Source organism: Choristoneura fumiferana, chromosome 17 (genome assembly GCF_025370935.1).
Source record: "Choristoneura fumiferana chromosome 17, NRCan_CFum_1, whole genome shotgun sequence".
Taxonomy (NCBI): Eukaryota; Metazoa; Arthropoda; class Insecta; order Lepidoptera; family Tortricidae; genus Choristoneura; species Choristoneura fumiferana.
In genome coordinates this window covers 9,381,605-9,390,604 of record NC_133488.1, presented here as the reverse complement: position 1 = coordinate 9,390,604, position 9,000 = coordinate 9,381,605, and the positions used below count along the sequence as shown (strand labels likewise).

The 9,000-nt window shown below is 35.0% G+C and overlaps 1 protein-coding gene across 1 annotated transcript in view; it reads right to left on the bottom strand.

Annotated features, from left to right (window-relative positions):
* Positions 1-9,000, bottom strand: part of LOC141437302 (transmembrane protein 47) — a 103,727-nt gene that overhangs the window by 87,947 nt on the left and 6,780 nt on the right. The gene's annotated exons all lie outside the window — the stretch shown is intronic.

Here is a 9,000-nt window from a genome sequence, read left to right as displayed (position 1 = left end):
ACACGTGATATCTCACAAAACATTTTAAAATACAACGTTTGTTTAAAATCCGAAAAACACGGAGAAACATTTAAATTAACTGTTAATATTATAAATAACTCACAATAATAGCGGTAACTTCTATCTGAGTTTGACAACTCATTCTGATTTGATTGAACACTGACATTGACAGTTGGGCGCTGTCAGAAGCCCAGCGCATTGCGTTTACGGAGATTGTATTGTATAGTCGGGAAGCTCTTCAAAAGAGTTGCGAAGGTTGATACGTGTAAAATTAGTACGATGTCCGCCAAAAATAAAATACAAATACAAAGTAAAATAAATAAAAAGCTATGTAAAATATGCGGTATTTCAATAAATATTAAAGAATACCTGGAATGTTGCAAATGTGAACATACATTTCATTTGCGATGTATAAATCTTACTACAAGGAAATTTTCAAACATGACATCAGATAGTAAGCAAACATGGGATGCAACATATGTTTAAAAACCGCAAAGGACAAAAAAAACAAAAACATTCATATAAAGTCTTTGGAAGTAACAAAATACGTTCAGGGTGATATTTCCACAAGGCAGATGAGTTCTTAAGCAGCACGGGTTCAGATACTGCAACGTTGACTCCTGAGGATTTTAATCATAACAATGATGCAGGCCCTAGTACACAAATATTGGATTTTGGGATATCGACAATGACATACATGAAGGTGTGAATAGAGGAAAACAAAGAAAATCTAGTTACCATATTTCCGCTGAGGACCTGACAAGCCTTCTAACAAATGATTCACTGAACAACTCTACAATGGGTTATGAAAGTCCACAATCAACAAGAAGCATGCCAAATATGTCAGTGTCAGTTATGGAGAATTCAAACATCTTGATTCTTAAAGAAGAAATGAAGGAACTAACAATCCAACTGCAGAGCGCACACGAGGAGATCGCCCGATTAAATGGTGAAGTTTGTGCGCTAAGTAAATCATTAACAGGTTATCAAAGGAAGATCGAAACGTACAAAAAAATACTCAATGAAAAGCTCCTGATACACCAAGAACCCCAAACATAACTGGAAGAAAAATTAAGAATATCAGAACAAAATAAAGATATCCGAGCCTGTTACGCCGATGCATGCGAACAGGTCAAATGTTGGGTATCTCTCGAGAAACAGGGTCAAAAATGGGACATGCTGATTTCTCACCTTTGGATGGCGGTGCTGAAAGTAAAGTGACGAACGCTAATGACATTCAACAGGCTGAGGAAGAAACAGAATATCCGAATAAAGAAGAAACTCATGATGGAACATTCAAGAAACCCCAAAAGTTAGAAATAAAACAAAATTGCAAAAAAAACAGGATATGTATTGTTAGCAGCAATAAACAAAACAAAATAATGCAGATAGCGAATACTGTACTAGATAGCAATACCCAAATTTGTCATTTTTTAACGCCAATTCTGGGTTATAGAGCTTTTTAGTGATTTGTATCTAAAAACCAAAGAATACAACAAGAATGATTTCTGCATTATACTGATAGGGGAAAACGATTTCCTAACCACTAATAATCATGTTTGGCTGGTTAGTGTGATAAAGGAATCTTTAAAGGATCTAAATCATACTAATTTTATTATTTGTTTGCCAACTTACAAAATTGATTCCAAGAGCTCTATGTTCAATGGTAGGGTTGAACATTTTAATAAGTGTCTGTATTCTGATAATCTGAAGTATCAATACGCGTTCTTGGTTGATTCAAATCGTAATCTATCATATTCCTATAACATGTTTCACAAACAAACAGGAACTTTGAATAACCAAGGTGCTCACAGTATATTTAGGGGCATAAAAATTACTATGGAATTTATTGTCGAAATAAATCACACCGATAAAGGATCAATATGCGACGGTTTGGATGGTAATCATAAAAGTACTCAAACAGAGAGGGAAATTGTAGGTGGGCCAAAAGATTGTCATGTGTCAGGGTTAGAATCAAACCAACTTTTTCGTCCTTAAACATTTGCAAGTAATGCACCAAAATATAAATGGATTAATTAATAAAGCTGATATCCTTAGTGTACACCTTCAAGAGCGAATTAATTCTCCTGATCCTATAGATGTTTTATGTATTACTGAACATAATATGAAGGCAGGTGATGAGGATCAGTTAGCCATTACTAATTATAAGCTTGCAGTAAGTTTTTCTAGAAGTAATCGAAATGGAGGATCTTGTATAATGGTTCGACATGTACATAAATACAAGGTGCTACATGATATAACTAATATGTCTATTTGCAATGTCATTGAGTGCTCAGCAGTTGAACTGACTGCTCATAACATTATTGTAATATGTATATACAGAGTACCTAAAAATAATATTAATACGATAAGGCAGTTCCTAGCAAGACTTAGTATAATATTACATAAAGTCTGTTATTGTAATAAAAAGGTAATGCTTTGTGGGGATTTTAATATTGACTTAATTAAAAGAACAACGTCTTCAACTGAGTTCAAAAGTCTATTGTCAAGCTATAATCTCAGGATAGGAATAACCATACCAACGCGTCTTGTAGTAATACTTGTATTGATAATATCATACATAATATACGAGGCAGCAAGGCTGAGGTTATTGATTTCGCATTATCGGACCATACAGCTCAAATCATGAAGTTCCCAGTTAAAAAAACTTGTCTCTCTCTCATTGGTACATTAAAAGGAGGGACTATAGTAATGAAAATGTTAGTAAATTTATTCAATGCCTAGAAAATCTCAGTCTGAACGGGATATATGAAGCAAGTAATGCCAATGAAGCATTTGATTATTTCTTTGACCATTTTTTACTGTTTTATAAACTTTGTTTTCCTTATAAGCGCTTGAAAGTGAAAGCAAATAGAATAAATAAGTGGATAACCCCTGGTATAAGACGATGCTGCAAACGAAAGAGGCAATTACTTTGGAAATGTAGGTTCACTTCTGATCCATCTTGCAAACAACATTACAAGCAGTACTCAAACCGTCTCAAGAAAGTAATAAGCCTGACTCAGAGATCACAAAATGATTATTTTATTGCACAATCGGGGAATAAATCAAGGGCTACCTGGAGTATAATAAATAATGCTAAAGCTAAATATCCCAATGAAAATATTTCAGAAATAAGAAAAGACAGTAAAATGATAAATAATCCATTAGACATAGCACAAGCGTTTAACGACTATTATATTAACCTTGCAAAATCTATCCAAAATGACTGTTCAGTACCTAATAACAATTATAAATCCACTATGACATATAATGAACTTAATTCTTTCTTTATTAAACCTGTTAGTCCTGATGATATTTTAATAATAATTAAATCTCTTAAAAACACTAACAGCACTGGGTATGATGGAATTACGACAAAAATCATTAAAAAGGTATCACATATAATAGCTCCTATGATTTCATATATTGTCAATCTATGCGTCGAACAGGGAATATTTCCAGAAAAACTTAAAGTAGTTATTGTAAAACCGTTATTCAAAAAAGGCAACAAAGATGACATGGCAAATTACAGACCGGTGGCTTTATGCTCTATTTTCTCTAAGATATTTGAAAAGGCAATCTACAACAGTCTCAATCAGTATTTTGAATCGAAGAATCTCCTCACTGAAGAGCAGAAAGGATTCAGAAAGGGTAAATCCATAAATATGGCCATTTTTGATTTGCTAAATACAATAATTACCAACGTAAACCGAAAGATACCTGTAACAGCATTGTACATGGATTTGACAAAAGCATTCGATTACGTTGATCATAGAATTTTGCTAAATAAGTTATATACATATGGAGTTCGTGGCAACACATATGACTTGATAGAATCATACCTAAGCAATCGTAAGCAAGTCACTCAAATAGAAAGAATATGCTCAAAATCCAAAAAAGTTGAATTATATTCATCAGATCTCAAAGAAATTAAATTTGGAGTGCCACAAGGGAGTGTTTTGGGTCCACTTTTGTTCCTGATTTATGTGAATGACATGCCGAAGGCAATTAAACAACGTATGGTTCTTTTTGCTGATGATAGCACCATAATTTTTACTGGTGAAGACACAAGTGAAATGGAGATTTATAGATCACTGGGGAACATAATGAAATGGTTACAAAATAATAACCTGAAGATTAATTTAAGTAAAACCAATATTATGACATTTAAATCAAGAAATACTGGCCATAATAATTTTGCTCTTACATTTAATGGACAAGATATTTTAGAAAAAGAGGCAACACAATTTTTGGGTTTAATAGTAGATAACAGATTAACATGGAAAAATCAAATTGATAAAATATGTAAAAAGCTAAGCCAATACTCGTATGCACTTTATAAACTTAGGAAAATCGTAAGTCAAGCAGCTGTCTTCACATCATACCACGCGTACGTCACATCGACGCTGAGATATGGTGTCATATTTTGGGGCAACTCCTGTGACCGTGACATTGCATTTAGAGCACAAAAAAAATGTCTTAGAGCGGCAATTGGTATCAGTTCAATGACATCGTGTAAGAATTACTTTAAAGAACTGAAGATCTTGACTCTTCCTTGCCTTTATATTTTCGAAATTGTGTTATTCTGTAGAGGTAATATGAATCAATTTAAAAATTCACGAGTTTGCGACTCCGTAATAAAATGAGTGCATTTCCTTCTAAAACTGCATTCTTCAGGAAAAGTATACTAGGAATGGCACACAAAATATATAATAAGCTGCCAAAAGAACTGATGACTATTACTGATGACAAATTGTTCAAATGTTCATTATTTAATTTGCTCGTAAATAAAACTTATTATTCGATAAATGAATACTTGACTGACATAAACTAATAACAAATATAATTATAATGGATTTTAATTTTGATATAGAAATTGTAATTCTTTGTTTTGTAACTTTGACATTGTATTTATTGTGATAACCAAGCAGCACGCAAGCGTTGCCGACTCAAATATACAGCACTATTAGAACTTAGAGTTCTACTGGTGATCCATAAAGGTGTCAAGAAAAGATTATTTACTTATAAAAGTCATTAACCGTTATTATACAGCTAAAGCTGTACTAAGTTTTTGTAAAATACTCCGTGTAAACTTAAAGCTTTAAACAGAATATTTGAACTCCACTTTAAAACCCTATGCATTTTTTGACACTTCAATCTAATGTTATCCTTCAAAGCTGCATAGAGGCTGTATTTTGCATGTGATCACTTACTTACTACAGCTATAAGTTATAAAATGGTATCACTTTATACTTGTTTCTGTATAATGGTATATTAAAACTACTTTCTAAAGCTTATTATTAATGCGTAACTGTACACTCTTGTCAGTTGTAATAGTTTCATAACTTCTGTCAAATATGATTTTATAGAACTATAATAATAAATTAATTCTGTAATACAGCTTTAATCTGTATTACTGACAGGCTGTATAATTTATTTGCTGAAAACTGATGTACAGCCTATATAATAAAAATATTATATTATAACGGCTATTAAAGGGTAAAAGCTGTGTAATGGAATCCAGAAAGTGCGTAGTAAAACCACGGAATCTATAACACTCTCCAGATGTCTTTTACGCTGTATAAAATCTGTCGCCATTTTCGAACAAATAACAATAAAAGAAAATATGACTTCTTACATTATTTTGAGTATTGCTGAAGTTATAGTTATGATTTTCAGATAAATAAATCATAAGTGATACCTGTTGTACAGTATTATTTAACAATCTTATGATTCTAACCTCAAAACCATAAACTTACTTGTTTTGGTAATATTCCTCGTGAATTCTTCAGTATTTCGCGGGCGCGTGAATATTCCACAAAACTATGCACTATTCCCAGTAAAAATAAATCGGCACGTTGAATCTACAATTATCACTACCTAAAGTCCAACATTTATTCTTGACTTATAACTTCACAGTAAATTGGCGGCCCCACCATTCATAAACTAAAAAGAATAAGCGGTTGTTTTCATAAATTTACATTGTAATTCTCATAAAAAACCAATGAAGAACTATTATCTTTTTAAGAAACTTATAAGAGAATAACTATATGCTATAGTTTTCTTCAACATCATACTACAGCTCTTCTACAGCTATAGTACAGCCTATTTTTTAGCTATACAGCAACTATACAGCTATAATAACGCATAAGGCTGTATAACAAGGGGCCCAATTTTTACTTATAGAGGTTGTATAAGCGCTTATACAGCCTTGTACAGCCTCACTATATAGCCTGTGGAATACAATAAAACTAAAATACAGCTTCTATACAGCCTGTCGTGCTGCTTGGGAAGTGAGCATGCTGCATGCTATAACTATTGCACGCTATTTGTACGCCGCTAGGCAAAGCATAGTGAAACAATTAATGTAAACCTAAAACCTGTATAAACCTATGTTTTGACAAATAAATAAATTCTAATTCTAATTCTAATTCTAATTCTTATGATATGTGATATGTGACTTTGAGCATAATTTACAAAGGCTTTGACTTGAAAATAATATAAAGGATGTTTACGTTCGAAAGTGATGAGAATTTACTTGATGTAGAATGGAATTGCCTTGAAAAAAGGCTTTTAAGGTTCCGGAGCCAAAGTGGCCAAAAACGGAACCCTTTATAGTTTCGCCATGTCTGTCTGGCTGTCCGTCCGTCCGCGGATTTGCTCAGGGACTATCAGTGCAGCAGTGCTATGCCGACAAAATGGTTAAAAAAAATATTGTTCGTTTCCCATAGACGTAAAGTTTGGGTGTTTTTTTTGTCATCCAACCTTGCAGTGTGGGGTATCGTTAGATAGGTCTTTAAAATCATTAGGGGTTGCTAGGACGACTTTTTGATTCAGTGATTTTTTTCGCAAAATATTCAACTTTAAAGTGCAAATTTTCATTAAATCGAGCGTCCCCCCACCTCTAAAATCTAAACCGGTTGGCGGAAAGTTTTGAAAAAATTCAGAATGGTTAGTAAGTATATCAACGTTTCAAGAAAACTATAACGGCTAATTTTGCTTGAGAATTATTAGTAGTTTAAGAGTAAATAGCAGGTAAGGTATAAAATATACCTAAACTTGGAAGATTCAGTATAAAATACGAAATCCTTAGAAAATATTACTATTTTTTTTGTACTGGCTACGGACCCTATTTAGCGCGTGTCCGACACGCTCTTGTTGATGATTAGGTAGGTATGTAAGAACTAATGCAACAGCAACATAGCACAAAAGCTTTTCTAAGTGGTGAAGTATCTTCTTCATATTTATTCTTGAACTGAAAATGACTATGGAAACGTCGTTACATTCTGGATATTACGTTACAATATCATTGCGCTACATATGGCAACGTGTCAAAAGAACGCTGCACATTGCTTCGGGACTTAGAACCTGTTAAAGATGTCTCTCAGCAATTTTTAATCGTGTTTGATAATTTTTTACAAATTATGATTAGTTTATGAGTCTTTTTGTAATTTTTATTTCAACTCTAAATTTATTACTTTTAGTAACAAATTTAGTTAGTTCCGAAAGAATGTGGCGTCTGTCGACGCAACATAGATGTCGCTAGTGCTGCTACCTAAGTAGCATGGTAGAAATAAGCAACCTGAGATATGTATGCATAGGAAAAAATCGTGTCTTGATTCCTGTCCAGTAGTGGTGTAGGGGTTATAGCACGCAGCACGGATTGCTGAGGACCTGGATTGGATTCCCAGTGCTGGTCTCTTTTTCTGGTTTTTCTGTGCATCCATGTCTCAGTTTGTATTTACGATATGAAACAAAAATCCCAGTCAAAACCTTGAAATATTCCGAAATGATTTGATTACATTTTGTATAAGCAATAAGTGGTTCTAGAAAGGTACGCTTTCTCCAGTAAACACATCTTTGAACCACATGGGGTTTCGAATCGCTAAATTCACTTCCCCATTGACCATATACACAGAGGAGGAACGTCTGCACCTCCCTTTAGGGCCATAAATCTGCCCTGCCGTGATACGGGTGGCCAATCGGCCTCCTCTATAACTCACTTTCGGAAAACATCTCAGTTCTGGGGTTCATTCGGCCACAAAGTTTGGATGTAAACAATACACTGGCAGCTCCAATCTTTCTTACCTTTGTGATTCTTTTAGCACATTTAACTTTATTACATCACACTATTATACATAATTCATTTCAATACATACCCACACATTTTCTTGTTTCATCATGCAGCATCATGCAGGTGGTAGGACCTTGTGCAAGGTCCGCCCGGATTGCTACCACCATCTTGCTCGCTAATCCTGCCGTGAAGCAGCAGTGCTTGCACTGTTGTGTTTCGGCGTGGAGAGTAAGACAGCCGGTGAAATTACTGGCACTTGAGGTATCCCATCTTAGGCCTCTAGGTTGGCGACGCATCTGCAATACCCCTGGTGTTGCAGATGTTTATGGGCGGTGGTGATCTCTTACCATCAGGAGACCCTCTTGCTCGTTTGCCATCCAGTCGAATAAAAAAAAATCATCATCATCAGCCGGAAGACGTCCACTGCTGGACAAAGGGGAGCCCTTAGAACGCCATAATGAACGACAACTCGCCACTTGCATCCACCGGTTTCCCGCGACTCTCACGATGTCGTCAGTCCACCTTTTCTAATATCATTAGTCAGCTGCAGGGCGTCCACCGCTGGGCATTAGGCTTCTTCCATAGACTTCCAGTTGCTTCGGTTGGCAGCGGCCTGCATCCACCGTGAACCTACGGCTTTACCCAGCTCATCCATCCATCTCGTTGGTGGAAGTCCTAAGTACGCTGCTCTTGCCGAGCCGCAGTTTCCATTCGACAACTTTCGGTCTCTTCTCCGTACTATAATGGAAACAGTTAATATTTATTTAATTTCTTGAGTCGGGCGTTTTTACGGAGGTCATATATGTCAATGAACAACTATAAACAATCACTTTGCTCTCCCGCGACCTTGCGATAGCTACGTCTATACAACAAATGTGTGTTCATGCTCTTCCACCTCCACGCTGTATAAACACACAAAATCA